Below are 19,489 nucleotides of genomic sequence, written 5' to 3'. Positions count from 1 at the left end.
TTTTCACTATGACAGGATCCTATCTGTTATAATAAAAATAGTATGTCCAATGCATTGCAATCAGTTCTGGGCAACTGACAAAGTCTATCACTGATCAACATGGTATTGGGTCATAGAGGGAGGCCCTCCAGGGTCTGTTCATCCAAATACAAGATCCACAGAGAGATCGACGCAGTGTTCTCTATGGATTTAATTGCTGACTTTCAGCGCTGCATGTAGCTCATCAAAAAGTCTAGGGGCATTACAAAATGTACACAGCTGACAGAGGGGACCTATTGATACCTGGGTTTGATGGTGTGAGCAGGGATTTAACCCTGCTCACTTTACATTGCTGTCTATGGGGATTTAAATCCTCATTGAAAGAGCTGCATGCCGATATCACATTGAGGTGTGTATGCAGCCTTCCTGTCAGTCTGGAGCCACTAAAAGTGGCCCCAGATGATAAAGTGGATTATCATGTATCTATTGATATTTAGTGTGAGCAGGGATTTAACGCTGAAATCTAGTTATAGGCCTTTAAATGCCTATAGAAGAGCTGCATGTCGTGCTGACTTACAGCACTACATGCAGCTCGTCAAATGTCTGGGGCCACTTAAAATGGTTCCAGTGGATAGAAGAGAGCCCCAGGTATCCATTAATATTAGTGATTCCTGGTGTGAGCAGGGATTTAACCAAATCTGCAGGACGTATGTGATTACACTTGAGCCCAGGGACATAATGACACACCCTAACATGATGAAGTAGTTAATACATGAGCTGTATTGTTTTTACCTATTTTCTTTTCCTTTTTTAAGCAGTTTTTTCTTTTCCAACCCCATGGCCACGATCTTCTCTTTGGCAGCTTCCTTTATAGCACACCTCATAATTGGTAACTCACGTTTTGCTCTTTCGTACTTGTTATCAATACGATTTTCAATTTGTTTTTCTACTACCTATGACTGATCCTTCACCTAACTCCTCTACACTTTCTTTTCTACTCTAAACTGATATAGGTCTTGGCAAAGGCCTAATTAATAAGGGAGATGTAAAGATATTCAACAAAAGAAACCAAGAAGGAAGATAACATCTGGTGATTCAAAAATTAAGTGTCTATTTGCTTTAGATTGTAACTACAAAGGGGAACGGCCATATTCCGGACTTGGGTCAAGTGGACTTGGAAACACCACATTTCCATCTTTCTTATATGTGGTGGTCTATTTGAGGAAAGGTTGCATAAAGTGTAACGTGACCCTCTTGGGGTATAAAAGAGGAACTTGACAGTTCAAGTATAAGTTAATTTGGAAGGAATGATCCAAATAGCCACAGAGTAGATTCTAATATATGATTGTTTGTTTCACAGTGTGTCTTTTGCTCATTTACATATACACGGAAAACATGGTCTACACCAACTGAGGCTCAACTGATGTACAAGAATCAAGCAAAGTGAAAAAGCTCTTTCGGTATAATTTCTGGTGCTGTCTATTTTTGGAAAGGTAGCCTACATTAGCCTGTTCCATAAAGTGGCTGCTGGGTTGTGTGTTTAATGTCAATGTTTTGTTCATACACCGTGGTTTTAAGCATCCTTCTTTTTAGCTGTCACCTCCTACACTTATACTAACACGGCTAAATTATACTCGCTAAGCTATAAGAAAAATAAATCAGTTGTTTTTTTTTTCTTCTTTTTAAGAGAGTTTGTTTTTCTTGTTTGAAGTGGGGAGAAGTGTGGTTTGCATTCAGCTGACTTTGACAAGTTCTCTCCAGCCTTCTTGGCACGAATGTTGTGGTGGGTCCTATTTAACTGCTGCATGCAGGTATTGGAGAGATTCTGGACGAGAAAGTCTGGCTTCCAAATTTCTAATCTACTTTTCGTGAACAGCTGGGCAAAGATTTTACTATCCTGTCGCACGGATACGCCCAGACATGTTCAGGAGGTGATGAAATTTATAGCTGCTTTTTATAAGAAGATAAACACTTTGCTACATACTGGACATCCACGGTGTGAATTCCAGCCCTGTTGCTTTCAGTCATTTCTAAGTGTCGCTGGAATAGATCACTGATGTATCTGTTCCACAGTCTTGATATAAAGCAGGGCAGTTTATATGACCTCTAAATCGTAGGGCATGATATTTCCAAATAATACAGAACGTGCACTTGTGATACAGTCTGTTCAATTATCTCAAGTCTCAGTGTTACAGCCTCCCAGTATTAATGACAAAGATGGTTTTTACATTGATGTTTTCGAGTCTTGGAAATTGCCCTGAAATGTGATACAGATTTACCTGCCTCTAGGGAAACACGAATATGTGTCATATTGTTCTGAGTTCAAGTAAAAGCTGACAAGAGCATAATATTTTCAATACAGCTGTGCTGGCTTTACAACATATGCTCGAGCAAAAGGATCAAATAGGAGAAGATGTATTTTAGTGAAATGTTGGATTGACCCTAGAATGTAGGCTCGTTTAAGCAGGATCCTCAACACCCTCTGCCCCAGTGCGACCAACTCGTCTGGTTACAAATACTTGTCTATTAGTCCACTTTTCAAGAGTAATAGCACATACACCACCAGTGCAGAAATACTATGTTGTTCAAAGTTGCCAAAATTTGGACCAATTTGAATAATATTTAAATAAATTATAGTACACATTAACACAAACAATTAGAAATTCTTTACTCAAAGCGTATTACGGCATATTTACATTTTCGAACATCCGAAGAAAAAAACAGCTAGATAAACAAAGGGTTATTGCAATGGTGCACTAGTGCTGTCCGAAATGCATTTCAAAGATAATATCATCTACAATGCAGACTTGTTAGGCATACAGCCCATTAAGAATGCACAATTGTATACATTGAAGATGGGCTTTGTAAGAATTCTTTGTTGTTTTTCTTTTGGTTTAAGCCTTCCTTTATACTATATGTAAAAAGCTATGTTAGCTATAAGGCTGCACTGGGGATAAACTGTTGTAATTCTTTAAGTTTAAAGCATCACTATAGGGTCAGGAATACAAACATGTATTCCTGACCCTATAGTATTAAAACCACCCATCTAGCTCCCCTGGGCCCCTCATGCCTCCATAAATATAGCAAAATCTTACTGTATTCAAGCCTAAATCTGTAACTCTGCATGCTGTTTGACTCAAAAAAACTGTCTGCTGACATCAGCAGAAGTGGTAGCCTGATCCAATCACAATGCTTCCCCATAGGATTGGCTGAGACTGACAAAGAGACAGATCAAGGGCAGAGCCAGCATGATTAAAACACAGCCCTGGCCAATCAGCATCTCCTTATATTGATGAATTGAATCAATTAATCTCTATGAGGAAAGTTCAGTGTCTGCATGCAGAGGGAGGAGATACTGAATGTTTGGATGCATTTTAGGCAGCCATGACCCAGGGAGGATCTCTAACAGCCATCTGAGGAGTTGCCAGTGAAGTTATCACTAGGCAGTAATGTAAACACTGCATTTTCTATAAAAAGACAGTGTTTACAGCAAAAAGCCTGCAGGTAATGATTCTACTCACCAGAACAAATTCAATAAGCTGTAGGTGTTCTGGTGACTATAGTGTCCCTTTAAGATACTGCAGTCACCTTCTCCATTTCTTCATGTTTTGTATGTTTTAGAACATCACATTGATTTTGCCTTTATTTTTAACATGTACCATCATTTTTGTAGTGCCATAACTACTTAATGTATGTTTACATTATATATTTGAGACGAATTATGGAGAAATTTAGGAATGGCATTATGGGAGAAGGCGGCAGTGCAAAAGTATACGGAACATGCTTATTTATATTCCTTTCAGTGTTATGGGAATTTTAGTTATCTGACTAAACTTGTGTTTAAGAAGGATTTGCATGAAGCATAATACCTGCAGTTAAAATATATATGCTTACACCAATAATATTTTTAACCAAGGGCAAATGTTCTCAAGCATTGGAATTATACTAAAGTTAGAATTTAACTGTTGCACTCCTTATACAAAATGTATCTATTATTTTAATAGGTTGATCTACCTTGCTTGAAAATTATTACGGTTGTTTAAAAGTTTTGTTAGAGATAACATGTGATCTTAAAGGGAAACTCCAGTGCCAGGAAAACGATCCGTTTTCCTGGCACTGGAGGGTCCCTCTCCCTCCCACCCACCAATCCCCAGTTACTGAAGGGGTGAAAACCCCTTCAGTCACTTACCTGAGGCAGCGGCGATGTCCCTCGTCGCTGTCTCCTCCTCCGCGACGCTCCTCCTGTCCATTGCGTCGGCCGGTGGGCGAGACTGATCCCGCCCACCGGACGAGGAGACCTAATGCGCATGCGCGGCATTGCGTCTCCCCATAGGAAAGCATTGAAAAATCATTTCAATGCTTTCGTATGGGGTTTTGAGCAACGCTGGAGGTCCTCACACAGCGTGAGGACATCCAGTGACGCTCTAGCACAGGTTTCCTGTGCTAGGAACCAGGAAGTGCCCTCTAGTGGCTGTCTAGTAGACAGCCACTAGAGGTGGAGTTAACCCTGCAAGGTAATTATTGCAGTTTATGAAAAACTGCAATAATTACACTTGCAGGGTTAAGAGTAGTGGGAGTTGGCACCCAGACCACTCCAATGAGCAGAAGTCGTCTGGGTACCTGGAGTGTCCCTTTAATTTTCTTGTATTGATATACTATTCCTCTTTACAACTCATTAAAAAAAACTATACAGCTCATGCAGATCAAATCCACTCAAATCTTTTCTAGGCAAAACGTGATGGGTTGAGAGTCTTCGTTTAGCAACAACTGATAAATTTTAGATGCCATGGCTCCCTACCTTGCTTACAGAATTTATCCTGTCTTGGCCAAAAATATGGATTGAATCCAAACCACCAAGAACTGACTGGTGACAGTATTGTTTGTAAACCGGTTAATCCTGCATTATCCTTCTCATATTTACTTCATTGCTCTTGTTGGCTGTTCTCTCTATTGATAATGTTCAAATAAAGAACTTACCGGTAACGTATTATAATGGAAAAAAAATGGGATTGCATAAAACCGAAAGAAGGCTAAAAAAAAAACTTGCTTATCCTAATAGCTTATTAAAGATATATTCTAGGCACCATTACCACCACAGATTGTTGTACTACTTATGGTGCAGGAGTTTCTGTCATCCCACAGTAAGCTGATACTCTCTGCCAATAAATAATGTCCAAAGCTGGTATGATATATGGATGTTTTAATTGTATAAACTGCGGATGTGTGACTGTGGTGGCCCAACAAAGGCAGACATGTGTCAGACCATTGGTAAACAGTTTGATATCGTACCAATGGACAGCTCCCATTGACGGTAGGAATGAGTATGGCTACAAGGAAGTGTGTGATCTGTGCCTTAGCCACACCTCCAGAAGGGCCGGACTGTGGGTGTCTAGGGACCCTTATTTAGTGTTAAACTGCTCGAACATAGTTTAAAACTGAATGGAGGGACAGTGCAAGTAGACTCCAGGCACTATAATCAATGCAAAGAGATAAAATGGTTATAATGCCTACAGTGTCCCTTTAACCTAGTTTATGATGCTTAGAGTATCCCTTTAAATATTAACGTAAAAAGTGTTTTGTTTGGGAGGGCATTAGTGCACTACAGAAGCTCAACAAACTCAGCTCAGATCCATCCTTATTCTGTGAAAAAGCCTTTTAAAACATATTACTGTATCAGTCTTTCTCTGGTCAGCAATAAAATGGTGGTCAGCGTTAATATAATGACATCATTCTCTTATTGTCAGGAGTTGATGAGCAACAATCTATCAACAGCAGCAAATCTATATCACCATAATTAGTCAGTGTGTGATGCATTGTTAGCTTTGTACATTGGGCATGTAGCATTGTGGCTGCTTCAAACCTTGCTTGACTCAATGAGCAAATACATATGTAGTTTGCTTGAACGTATTTCAGTCTTTTTTTCTTTCTATTACCTTGCATTATTACGCCTCACTGTAACAATAAATTACCATCGTTTAGTGTTCTGGTTTGTAAATTGATATCTTTTTTGTTGCCCTTGGGTTTCATTTTATGTGTAACACAAAGTATTTCCAAATTTTTACATTACCAAAAAAAGAAAAGAAAGAACAAAATGTGTTTAACAGATAAAAACTTGGAAAAATACAAGTCATAAACTAGCTTGGATTGAATCATTCCATAGCTTTCCAGCAGTTAAAAGTGTTATGAGGACTTCATGTGCCACTGAACATCATAATATAAACAAACATATAATAGTAATAAAAGATATAGAAAAACTATGACTTTTGCCGATGTTCATGCAAGATGTTTCAAGGTTTTATAACACTCTTGGGGTCTAGAGTACTCACCATCATAGAATGTGACGGCAGATAAGAACCATTCGGCCCATCTAGTCTGCCCAATTTTCTAAACTATAAGATAAGGTCCCTGGCCTTATCTTATAGTTAGGATAGCCTTATGCCTATCCCACGCATGCTTAAAATCCTTTACTGTGTTAACCTTTACCACTTCAGCTGGAAGGCTATTCCATGCATCCACTACCCTCTCAGTAAAGTAATACTTCCTGATATTATTTTTAAACCGTTGTCCCTCTAATTTAAGACTATGTCCTCTTGTTGTGGTAGTTTTTCTTCTTTTAAATATAGTTTATATCATTATACTGTAGCTTCATTGGAGTTTATTCAGAAAAGGTTCAAATGCTTCAGTAACTCCCAAAGTTTCGTCTTCAAGAATAATCTTTAAAAAATATTACAACATGAGGTTTTCCTAACCTGGAGGCTAAAGCGACCCAGTTCTCCTGCCACCATCAATATTGACATTCAATATCACTAACAAACATATGTAGTCTATGTCTTCAGATTGTACTCTTATGGGTGTGATACCCGATGGGTTATCCATTATTATAGGAGTGCAGTGGGTCCAACAGGTCATTACATATGACTACCAGGCCACACAATTTTCAGCACATGATGAGTTCCTGTATGAATTTGAGAGACAGAATCCTAAAGGCAAGTAAAATGCTCTGTAATGCTCTGTAAGGTGACGATTCACATTAAAAAACACTTTACAGATACCATTGTTCTGCTGCCTTTTAGGTGAATACTAAATGTTCCTGTTCTCTATTACCGCAGGAGCGCTGATTTTTACTTGTTGTTACAGGCTCAAAGCACACATTGAGATATGCACAATACACATTCATTCATTGAAAATAACATTAAAATACACATTAATGTAAGTTGAAAAAACACTCTAAGATTAAAAATAAGTCTATTCATTTCTTACCTTTAAAGAGTCTTTTTTTTTAGTTTAGATTATTAGGTCATCCCTTGTTATTCCTAGTCCCTGTGGGTCACTGTAGTTTTAAATTTAAGCATTTCCCCAGTGCTTACAATCTCTCCCACAGCTGAGCCTGAGACCAAGAACATGCACTCTGTATCTTTCCAATTCACTCCAATAGTAGTAAGAGAAAGGTACATGCACTGGAGAAATATATGATTTGAATAATATTCATACATGCTATTCTACAGGGTTGTTTCCCCCTTTTTTATCAGTATATTTTTAGTGCACTCCTGTATTTATTGTATCTGTTTGTTTGTTTGTTTCTTCTACATACTAGCTACTTACATAGACTAATCTAGCTGGATTCCACCAAATTAAAACATGTTACATTTAACAGGCTACATATAATCTCATAAACATACCTCCCAACATCAGCGTCCGATGAATTAGGACTCCAGTGGGAGGGGGAGAAAGGGTAAAACGGTAAAACGATCGCATATTTGGCCATGCCCAAAGGGAGCGAATAGAGGACTGGCAGGTCGGCTTGGTGTGAATGCATGCCAGGCAGAGCTCCCATCAGAAATGTTGGGGCCCCTAACACAGCTCAAGATCGCGACCCCTGAGGCCCACCCCCAAAACCATTCCACTCGGCCCACCACCCTTTTGTACCCCTCCCCCCCCCCCCCCCCCCCGAGTGCGCCCACACTCCTTGCATGTGTGTTGTGGATGTAGTGTGTGTGATTATATATGGGGGAAGGATAGGTCTGCGTTATGTGTCAAAAATAATTTTTTTATCATTAATTTATTCCTACCCCCCCGTACCTTTATTTGTTACTGGCATTTTATGTGGCCAGGTAGGGGGAACATTACACTCCCTGGTGGTCCCGTGGCATAGTGTAGACTGCCAGGTGCTGTGTAGTGAAGAGGGGGCCCAGCCAACATAATCTTCATCTTCTGGCTGCTCCTCTTTCCAACTCTCCCGTCTGAGTGTTGCGCGGAGCATTGCCATGGTAACACTCTGATGGCTGGGGACTTGCGAGAGTTGAATAGAGCATCTGGAAGATAAAGATCGCATGTGCCAGGCCACCTCTTTATTCTACAAATTGTCAAGGGCCTGCAGGGGCATACATTATTTTCTGGACCACCTTCTAGCACAAAGGTGGCCAAAATGTAGATCCCCATCTATCGTTCAAGTTCACAATGCTTTGCTAGCTGGGGACCTACAAGTTGCCCATCCTTGCACAGTTGCAGTTAGCACTGAGCAGTGTTTGTGTGTTTGAATGTAAGAATGTTTTTATATGGAGTATGTGTGTGTGAATGTTGGCTTTTGAATACAGACGTACATTTGTGTGTAGTGTATACACTGTAACACACAGATACACACATACACACTGATACACATACAGATACGCAGACACTCACACATATGCACACTGACACATACACAGAGATACGCACACTGGCACATACAGAGCCTGTGCTCTAACACTCGGACCATGCAGGAGTGCGCAGCCCCAGAAACACACTGGACCACCAGGGAGACCACTAGCAACTGTACTAAATATAATAATGTATGGTAAGATGATCAAGGGTTTAACACCAATTCCCCCATTTTGGATTATTATGACATTTGAACTCTAAAACCCAGACATTAAACACAAGAGTTACCTTTATTTAGTTTTTGAATTACAGCTTTTGTGTAAATTTGTATGTTTCAAGAATCGCTTAAAGCCACCATAACCACCACAATAACCTGTATGTGTTATGTTGCTTAAAGGCCTATTTAACAAACCAGAGTGTTAGAGTCTACGTTATTAAACACAGCCTAATTGTCAAGCTGGTTATACAGAAAACATATATAAAATATGGAATTTCCTGACATAACTCCGTTACCAAGTAGCTAGTAGACAAGGCATGGTCCGGTGAAAAATCAAGAAAAAAACTAACTGGTTTGCTGGTTATCCCCCAGGGAGAGGAAGAGTCTAAATTAGAGGTTTTTAGAAAAAAGAATACAATAACATGTTTTTTAATGACTAAGGAAAATCCACTCCTACATTGATCTTCCAGATTACTTATTAATATTCTAACCTTCTACAACATGTTAAAAATCTATTAGCCTTTGGAGCCTTTAAAGTGTAACCACTTTATATTGGAGTAAAAGTCATCTCTAATCCAGCGTTTAGCTTGAAAACACAATCTAAGCACTTTTCCAAAACAATCAAGATTCATCATTTAAAGTTCTTCTTATAAGCCTTGTAATGAACATTTAATTATCGGTGATACAGGTCATTAACTGCTGTTTTATGCAAATGCTCCCATTAGTCAATCATCCAAGCAGGAGCAGAGGCTTCGATGTAATGTTGAATGAGTGCCCAGACATAGTATATAAAGTGTGGAAACTGGTTTGTTGTGAACCAATTGACAAGGATGTATGTTTTGCTTACACAAACAGAACTAGCGTATAAAACGTATAAAGTAAATGCTCACTAAATGACAAAGTTCATTGGGTAAAAAAACAAAAAACAAAAAACTTTTTAGACACAAAACTGTGTGAAACATTATTTTGACAACTATATATTCTTATTGTGTGAGACATTTGTATTGTGCTCTAGGGGGACATGCATCACTAGGGGACATGCATCACTTTGAGACAACTGTCTTGTTCAAGTTCTTAAGCTTTGAATGAGACTGTTGCTTTACTTTTCAGGCTTGAAAAACAGCATGAAAATAGTATTCTTTTTTAAAATGTTTACCTGTTTCTTCTTTTTTGTGCTTTCCAGACCCTCTTCAGGGGAACACTAAGCTAACCAATCAGTGTCCTATCCCTAGGAATGCTGGAAAATTGCATTAAGCATTCCTGCCAGATTGCACATGTTCAGTGGGAAGATCACTCCCCCAGGTTTCTCTTTCCTGTTGCACGGTGATGCCCTATTTCTGTCATTAGTGGGCTGCTCTGAAACTGCGATGGGTGGATAAGGGGGGGTTTAGATTACCAGACTCCCCTAGCTAAGAGGCGTGCCCAACAATGCAATCTGACCAAGTTTATAGTATATTTATAAAAGTTTATTAAATACTTTACAAAGTTTTTCTTTATTTTGGTCTGTATATTTGTTTTAAAGTGTTTGCTTGCCGGTTTAAAATTATTGTCAAGTGATGAATATCCCTTTAAACAGACTGCTATAGTACTTGTCAGAATGTTCCCCAAGTAAGAGTTAATATTGCTCAGTTGTCTTCTAAGATTTAACTTTGCTAATTAACTTTTACTGAGTGATGTCATACTGGTTCTAATTAATTGTTTCAGGCTATTGTAATTAACTTTACCTATCTAAGAATTACCACGAGAATTCTAAGTTGCCCAATTATTGAGTCCCTGGTTCTGCATTGTTCTGTATTTACTGTGTCCTCACCAGCTTCTGCTCTGGTACTTATATTCCGACAATGCTTTTGGCACAACTGTTCAAGTTCCAACCTCTCTGGATTCTGACCACAGCTCTGCTTCTTGGACCTCACTTTTGAATCGCCTCTTTGTATTTTAGTCATTCCCAGTATCAAACTCTGCTTAAAGTAGCTCTGTCACATCAAACGTACCTTTCTGCTAGTGCTTTCTCTTCTCTTCCGCTTCCCGAATCTGTTCTTCTTTTCTGTCTATTGTTGATCATGCTGCATGTGATAGCTAAACAGTGTTTCTGCCAATCCTTTCACTGTTATACCAAAGTTCTCCAAGAGATATCAAATGGGAAATGCACTTTGTAAGTATATAAGTATTAATCTGCTTATGCTGAATTATTTCTTGAATGATCAAATTCAAGTTTTATTTTGTTCAAGCTAATTTCAGATGCGTATCACTGTCCATATCAAGAGTGATTACGTAAAGTGTTTTTTTATTTAATATTTAATAATTATTTGTATTCTCCAACTTTTGCAAAGTATCACACCATCACTACCAGTCTTCCTTTTCTTTTGAGCAGTGGACTCTCACAGTGCCTGATTTAGACCCCTTTGTACTGGGCAATCACCAGTGGTGCCAAGAGATTAGGGACCTTGTGCACCTGTCACTGATCTTAGAAAGATTTACCAGCTGTTATTTTCAGTTGTTTGTATGAGTCTCTTTACACCATTAACAAAAATTTAAGTGAGCGGCAATTGGTGAACAGTGGCGGCTCTAGACTTTGTGAGGCCTTAGGCGAAACTCAAACATGAGGCCCCCACTAACATCTAAAGTTAAAAATAGGGTTTGCATTGTGTGTATAAGGTGCTGTTGCAGAGGGTGGTAGGGTGGCTGTGGCAGAGGGTGGTAGCGTGGCTGGGGCAGAGGGTGGTAAGGTGGCTGGGGCAGAGGGTGGTAGGAGGACAGTGACAGGGTAGTGGGGTGGTAGGAGGGCAGAGGGTGGTAGGGTGGCTGGGGCAGAGGCTGGTAGGGTTTCTGGGGCAGAGGGTGGTAGGGTGGCTGGGGCGGTAGGGTGGCTGGGGCACAGGGTGGTAGGGTGGCTGGGGCAGAGGGTGGTAGGAGGACAGTGACAGGGTAGTGGGGTGGTAGGAGGGCAGAGGGTGGTAGAGTGGCTGGGGCAGAGGCTGGTAGGGTTTCTGGGGCAGAGGGTGGTAGGGTGGCTGGGGCGGTAGGGTGGCTGGGGCAGAGGGTGGTAGGAGGACAGTGACAGGGTAGTGGGGTGGTAGGAGGGCAGAGGGTGGTAGGGTGGCTGGGGCAAAGGGTGGTAGGGTTTCTGGGGCAGAGGGTGGTAGGGTGGCTGGGGCGGTAGGGTGGCTGGGGCAGAGGGTGGTAGGGTGGCTGGGCAGAGGGTGGTAGTGTGGCTGGGGCAGAGGGTGGTAGCGTGGCTGGGGCAGAGGGTGGTAGCGTGGCTGGGGCAGAGGGTGGTAGCGTGGCTGGGGCAGAGGGTGGTAGCGTGGCTGGGGCAGAGGGTGGTAGGGGGACAGTGACAGGGTAGTGGGGTGGTAGGAGGGCAGAGGGTGGTAGGGTTTCTGGGGCAGAGGGTGGTAGGGTGGCTGGGGCAGTAGGGTGGCTGGGGTAGTAGGGTGGCTGGGGCAGGAGGGTGGTAGGGTGGCTGGGGCAGGAGGGTGGTAGGGTGGCTGGGGCAGGAGGGTGGTAGGGTGGCTGGGGCAGGAGGGTGGTAGGGTGGCTGGGGCAGAGGGTGGTAGGAGGACAGTGACAGGGTAGTGGGGTGGTAGGAGGGCAGAGGGTGGTAGGGTGGCTGGGGCAAAGGGTGGTAGGGTTTCTGGGGCAGAGGGTGGTAGGGTGGCTGGGGCGGTAGGGTGGCTGGGGCAGATGGTGGTAGCGTGGCTGGGGCAGAGGGTGGTAGGGGGACAGTGACAGGGTAGTGGGGTGGTAGGAGGGCAGAGGGTGGTAGGGTTTCTGGGGCAGAGGGTGGTAGGGTGGCTGGGGCAGTAGGGTGGCTGGGGTAGTAGGGTGGCTGGGGTAGTAGGGTGGCTGGGGCAGGAAGGTGGTAGGGTGGCTGGGGCAGGAGGGTGGTGGGGTGGCTGGGGCAGGAGGGTGGCTGGGGCAGAGGTGGGGTGGCTGTGGGTGGCTGGGGCAGAGGTGGTGGGGTGGGTGGGGCAGAGGGTGGTGGGGTTGCTGTGGGTGGTGGGGTGGCTGGGGCAGAGGGTGGTGGGGTGGCTGTGGGTGGTGGGGTGGCTGGGGCAGAGGGTGGTGGGGTGGCTGGGGCAGAGGGTGGTGGGGTGGCTGGGGCAGATGGTGGTGGGGTGGCTGGGGCTGATGGTGGGGTGGCTGGGGCAGAGGGTGGTGGGGTGGCTGGGGCAGAGGGTGGCTGGGGCAGAGGGTGGTGGGGTGGCTGGGGCAGAGGGTGGTGGGGTGGCTGTGGGTGGTGGGGTGGCTGGGGCAGAGTGTGGTGGGGTGGCTGTGGGTGGTGGGGTGGCTGGGGCAGAGGGTGGTGAGGTGGCTGGGGCAGAGGGTGGTGGGGTGGCTGTGGGTGGTGGGGTGGCTGGGGCAGAGGGTGGTGGGGTGGCTGGGGCAGAGGGTGGTGGGGTGGCTGGTGGGGTGGCTGGGGCAGAGGGTGGTGGGGTGGCTGGGGCAGAGGGTGGTGGGGTGGCTGGGGCAGAGGTGGGGTGGCTGTGGGTGGCTGGGGCAGAGGGTGGCGTGGCTGTGGGTGGCTGGGGCAGAGGTGGTGGGGTGGGTGGGGCAGAGGGTGGTGGGGTTGCTGTGGGTGGTGGGGTGGCTGGGGCAGAGGGTGGTGGGGTGGATGTGGGTGGTGGGGTGGCTGGGGCAGAGGGTGGTGGGGTGGCTGTGGGTGGTGGGGTGGCTGGGGCAGAGGGTGGTGGGGTGGCTGGGGCAGAGGGTGGTGGGGTGGCTGGGGCAGAGGGTGGTGGGGTGGCTGGGGCTGGTGGGGTGGCTGGGGCAGATGGCGGTGGGGTGGCTGGGGCAGATGGTGGTGGGGTGGCTGGGGCAGAGGGTGGTGGGGTGGCTGTGGGTGGTGGGGTGGCTGGGGCAGAGTGTGGTGGGGTGGCTGGGGCAGAGGGTGGTGGGGTGGATGTGGGTGGTGGGGTGGCTGGGGCAGAGGGTGGTGGGGTGGCTGGGGCAGAGGGTGGCTGTGGGTGGTGGGGTGGCTGGGGCAGAGGGTGGTGGGGTGGCTGGGGCAGAGGTGGGGTGGCTGTGGCAGAGGGTGGTGGGGTGGCTGGGGCAGAGGTGGGGTGGCTGTGGCAGAGGGTGGTGGGGTGGCTGGGGCAGAGGGTGGTGGGGTGGCTGGGGCAGAGGGTGGTGGGGTGGCTGGGGCAGAGGGTGGTGGGGTGGCTGGGGCAGAGGGTGGTGGGGTGGCTGGGGCAGAGGGTACCTTATGTTTCCCTGGTGGTCCAGTGGGCGGCCAGGCTGTTTCCCTGGTGGTCCGGTGGGCTCCCTTTACAGTCTGCAGCTCCGCCGGGTGCAGAGCTGCAGACCACGTGGTGAGTTTAGTCTCGCGATCTCAGTCAGTCAGAGCGTTGCCGTGGTAACCCGCGGCAACGCTCTGATTGGGTGAGATCGCGAGACCCACTCAGTCTGCAGCTCTGCACTCGGCGGAGCTGCAGACAGGCTGGCTCTCTCCCGGGCAGGCATAGGAGGGGCCTCGCACCCGGCGGCATTAAGGGCAAGCCGCCGGGCCCCCTCCTGTGTCGGGTCCTCGGTCTCTGACCGAGGACCCGACCTGTCACATTGCCCTAAGGCGATTTAGGCGGCCGCGAGGCCCCCATCAGCGCGAGGCCTTAGGCGGCCGCCTAAATCGCCTAATTAGAGAGCCGCCTCTGTTGGTGAATGTGCGTAAAACTAATGATTTCTATCTGGGAAAACATTAATCTTTTGCCAATTTCTGGCACTCCATAGACTCATAATCTCACAGCTTTTGAAATGTCTTAAATCACATGACTCTCATGGGTGGAGAGAAGAGATTGGATACCCTCTTCCAAGTTGTCCCTGTAGGATTTCTATCCTTTATACTATGTGGTCCGGGGTCTGTGGCAATCAAATCTGAACTGAAAACCCATGTGTCTTGACTTAGATTAGAAGTCTCTTTGCAAAACTCCAGAAGAAGCGCAGAGCGTGCAATTTCCTTTTATTTGTTTATATAAGGATAGATGTTTAGAAAGATATATTGATTTTCTTTCAGTTCATTTAATATTCAAAGTTTGACCATGTTTAATGTCTTTGTTTTTTTTAAACATTATTTTTTATTCAAATTTAAAGGGACACTATAGTCACGCAGACCACTTCAGCTCAATGAAGTGGTCTGGGTGCCAGGTCCCTCTAGGGTTAACCCTTCCTGATGTAAACATAGCAGTTTCAGAGAAACTGCTGAGTTTACATTTGGGGTTAAGCCAGCCTCTAGTGGCTGTCTTCCGGACAGCCACTAGAGGCGCATCTGCAATGATTGAGGCATATTATGCCTCAATCACGCAGAGCGTCTGTAGGAAAGCATTGAAAAATGCTTTCCTACAGACACTTTGAATGCGCGCGTGGCAGTGCCGCGCATGCGCATTCTGCTCCTGTGACGTCGGACGAGGATGCTGACGTCGGCGGGGGAGGAGAGGTAAGGGAGCCCGGCGCTGGAATTAGGTGAGCTCCTGAAGGGCTTTTAGCGCCACGGGAGGGGGACCCTGAGGGTGGGGGCACCCTCAGGGTACTATAGTGTTAGGAAAACTGATTTGTTATCCTGACACTATAGTGTCCCTTTAACCCCTTAAGGACCAAACTTCTGGAATAAAAGGGAATCATGACATGTCACACATGTCATGTGTCCTTAAGGGGTTAAAGTGTCTTTTTAAATAAACATTCCTTGTATTGACTGTCAATATTTTGCTACAGAGTAATTATAATAATCTGTGTTGTATATGTAATGAAATAAAAAGGAATGTCTACTAAACTTAAAGGGACACTATAGTCACCAAAACGACTTCAGCTTAATGAAGCAGATTTGGTGTATAAATTATGTTGCTGCAGTCTCACTGTTGAATTATCTGCCATTTATAAGTTAAATCAGTTTGTTTATGCAGCTCTAGTCACACCTCCCTGCATGTGACTTATACAGCCTGCCTAAATACTTCCTGTAAAGGGTCATCTAATGTTTAATTTAGAATTTCTTATCACCAGCACTGTTAATAGCTTGCTAGAACCTTTAGATGTCTCCTGTATGTAATTAAAGTAAAATGTACAGAGCAGGAGATAAAAACTTTAAAAGTAACTTACATCTGATTAAAAATGAAAACATTACTTTTTTTTTATCCAGGCTGTGTCAGTCACAGCAAGGGGAAATGTGACTAGGGCTACATAAACAAAAACAAAAATGATTTAACCCCTAAATGGAAGAGAATTGAGCAGTGAAACTTCAGAGGTATGATCTATAAACAAAATTGGTTGTTTTGGTGAGTATAGAGTCCACTTAAAGGAGCACTAAAATATTAGGAATACAAACCTATATTTCTAATGCTTTAGTGCCCTTGTAATATAGGCCCCCTCTTCCCGTGTGTGCAAAAAAACTAAATAAAGATTTTTACTTACCTTTTTCAAGTACAGATTCTCCCTAAGCACTGTTTTCCTCTCCGCCTCCAGCAATGGCCCCGCAAGGCCTTGTCCATGATGATTCAGTCCAATAGCACACAATCCAGGCTTCCCCATACGGAAGCTTCTGCGAGTCAGTGCAGTGAAAGCGCCTCTAGTAGCTGTCAGTATGACAGTCAGTATGATTTACACTGCAGGGTTAAAACTAAATGGCTACTGAGTTTAGTGGCCTTTAAAAAAAAAAAAAAAAAAAGATTAAACAGACTCTTGTTTTGATCAAATCACTTCGAGATATGTATGGTTGGTTCCCTTTACTAAACCCATATAAAATTACATTAGAATCTCTCTCTGCAGAAAGCACTGGGTGACAGTTTGTAACCAAGGCCATATATATGCAAGCTTTGTTTTTATTGTCTTTTAAAAAGTTTGGACCATTTTTGGTCTATGGACTAATGCATTTTTTTTTTTCAAAATATTTGTTTATTAAAAACAATCTAAACTAAACGTATGTTTAGTGGATGATTTTGAAGACAACTCATACCACAAATGCGGGGTTTAATTCAAGTGGCTTGGCTGCGTTACAAGCAACTTCATGAATACTGTAACAGACTTTTTACCTCATTTACTCTGTGAATAAATATACATTGGATTAGCTGACAAACTGAATATTCGAATCAAGACAGTCACTGCTTCTGCATCCGGGATTGGGAGCAGCAATACCAGCTGCGTAAATGTGTACCCATATCTCATATAGCAATATAGCAACCTCTTTCCTAGCTTAAACGTGGGCACTGTGGACAATGTCCCACAACCTAGACACAAAACAATGCAAGCAACTCTATTGCTCCAATAACATCGAGCATTGTGGGCAATGTTAGCTGTCACTGCCTTAGAAGTCATTTGAATAGTTGCAATATTCCTGCCTTTTGGATTTAACAGATTTAAATGAAAAGATATACCAACAGATTAATATAAAGCTATAAAATAAGTTAAGTTATTCATTGTCATGTTTCTATGTAACTATTTCACCACGCAGGAATTCATTTATGTCCCATTAACATCCATTGCAATTTTTATCTACACCATATACAAGTCCTACGAATGCTTCATATTGAATTTTCTAAATGTTTTTTTTCCCTTTTGTTTTGTTTTAGTTATTTTCAGCTACAAGTGATCAACTTTGCAACTTTTTCGTGTGAGAGTTAGAAATGTTTTTTCCGCCGAGCTGTGACGTCAGATTCTGATTGGTTCCCAGCAGTCCCATCATCACATTTATTGGTGAGTAATATTTAATTTCATTGCGTGGGTTTGTAATTTGAAAAAAGCAACGCTGTGGTGTACGCATTAAATAATTTGCTATGGCAAGTAGGCCTCTCACTTCCAAAACCTACGCCATTACCTACCCCGTCATTTCTCGTTTTTGGCCATTCCCCTTTTCTCCATACTACACATTTGAAGTGTTTTCTGTTTCGGATAGATGGACAGATTGTTAAGTTGATTGTGTTGATATGCATATTAATAGCTGCTATTGGTTCTATTCACTAAATAGTTAACTGTAGTAAGTGGATGAGGAGACAACAGCCTCCCAGAGTTTAACCCCTTAAGGACCAAACTTCTGGAATAAAAGGGAATCATGACATGTCACACATGTCATGTGTCCTTAAGGGGTTAAGCAATAATAATAAAGTTTTAAAAAGAAATATCGTTGGATGTTTACATGTGCCAGCTACTTAGGCCTAAGTTGTAGAAGTTGTTTTTGCTGGATAGAGACGAGAAGGTCCTGTGTGTGCCCCTAATGGATTCTCTGTTAGTTGGTATTGTCTGGACTTTGCTCTGAGCAGTGAGATTCATTTGAGGTCACGGACCCTGGAAGGGACATGGGGTTCAACACTTAAATACTGTAAATGCAATGTGATTCTGCAAGGAAGAAAAATAATTTGGATACTGGTGAGGTTTTTTTTTCTACTGCAATGTTAAAGTGATGTTTTATTTAACAAATACTTTATTGAAATTGGAGAGGGACAGCGAGCCACAAAGTGTAATATTTCACTCTATATTATGGTCAAGTGTGTGACACATTTTGGCAGAGCCATTAGTCAAGTCCATTTCAGTTTTAAAAAAAAATGAAACCATTGATGTGTTAAAGCATTATTACCAAGTATTTCTCTTTATATTAACCGTTTCTGTCACATCTGCAACTTCTATGCTAGTATTCCGTACAAATTAATTAAAGGGACACTATAGTCACCCAGACCACTTCAGTTCAATGAAGTAGTCTGGGTGCCAGGTCCCTCAGGTTTTAACCCTTTAGATGCAAACATAGCAGTTTCAGAGAAACTGCTCTGTTTACATTTGGGGTTAAGCCAGCCTCTAGTGGCTGTCTTCCGGACAGCCACTAGAGGCGCATCTGCGACGCTGGAGGCATATTATGCCTCCGTCGCGCAGAGCGTCCATAAGAAAGCATTGAGAAATGATTTCCTATGGACACTTTGAATGCGCATGCGGCTCTGCTGACGTCAGACGGGGGAGCTAACGTCAGCGGGGGAGGAGAGGTCACCAGCGCCGAGGGAGCCCGGCGCTGGAATAAAGTAAGCTGCTGAAGGGGTTTTAATGATCCTTAAACACCTGCTTTCTTCTACTGCAACTGAACTTCAAATGATCCTGCAGTTTGGAGTCAAGTCTCTGTTTTATGCATTATGGAGATAATTTATTTTAAAAACAAATACAAAATTATAGCAATAATTAAATAACTAAGTAACATCGATATTCACCTCTGAACGTGCCTCCTGTACTGCAAATCTGCAGTTTCTACAGATACCAGGACAGCTAAATATACTGAGTAATTCCTGGCCTTCCTTTGGTTCAATGTACATGTCCGATAAACTCCTGCCAGTCAGCTCTTGTTAACGTGACATGTAGCTTAATTCACTCTTATCTTAATTGAGGCTTCTTAGTGCCAATCAAGTTTATGGTGGATGTACATGTGCTCTCATAGTGTTTTGTTAGAAAGTCAATACAATGCACTTAGCGCTTGTATATCATGTGTTTGCACATGTCGTACAAGAATTGCGCAGTCCTCTATGATGAGGTCACAGAGTGGGAGCGTTGATATAAAACTCTAGTCACTTTCACAATATACCTGGAGCTGTATTGAATAGGAGAGGAGAAGACATAACCTGTGCAAGGGACTTAGCTGGCTACAATGACTAGAGTGTCTCTTTAATAACTGGTTGGTTCCCATAAGGCAGTGTAGGATGC

General features: G+C 43.7%; 1 long non-coding RNA gene across 1 annotated transcript in view; it reads left to right on the top strand.

Annotated features, from left to right (window-relative positions):
- The window catches only part of LOC134587360 (uncharacterized), a 748,302-nt gene that overhangs the window by 409,762 nt on the left and 319,051 nt on the right, over window positions 1-19,489 (top strand). The window contains exon 5 of the long non-coding RNA XR_010086628.1: window positions 17,386-17,509. This is a non-coding gene — a long non-coding RNA (uncharacterized LOC134587360). The remainder of the gene's footprint in view (window positions 1-17,385; window positions 17,510-19,489) is intronic.

The sequence above is a fragment of the Pelobates fuscus genome, chromosome 2, assembly GCF_036172605.1.
Source record: "Pelobates fuscus isolate aPelFus1 chromosome 2, aPelFus1.pri, whole genome shotgun sequence".
NCBI classification, from domain to species: Eukaryota; Metazoa; Chordata; class Amphibia; order Anura; family Pelobatidae; genus Pelobates; species Pelobates fuscus.
This window is presented reverse-complemented; position numbering and strand designations above follow the sequence as displayed.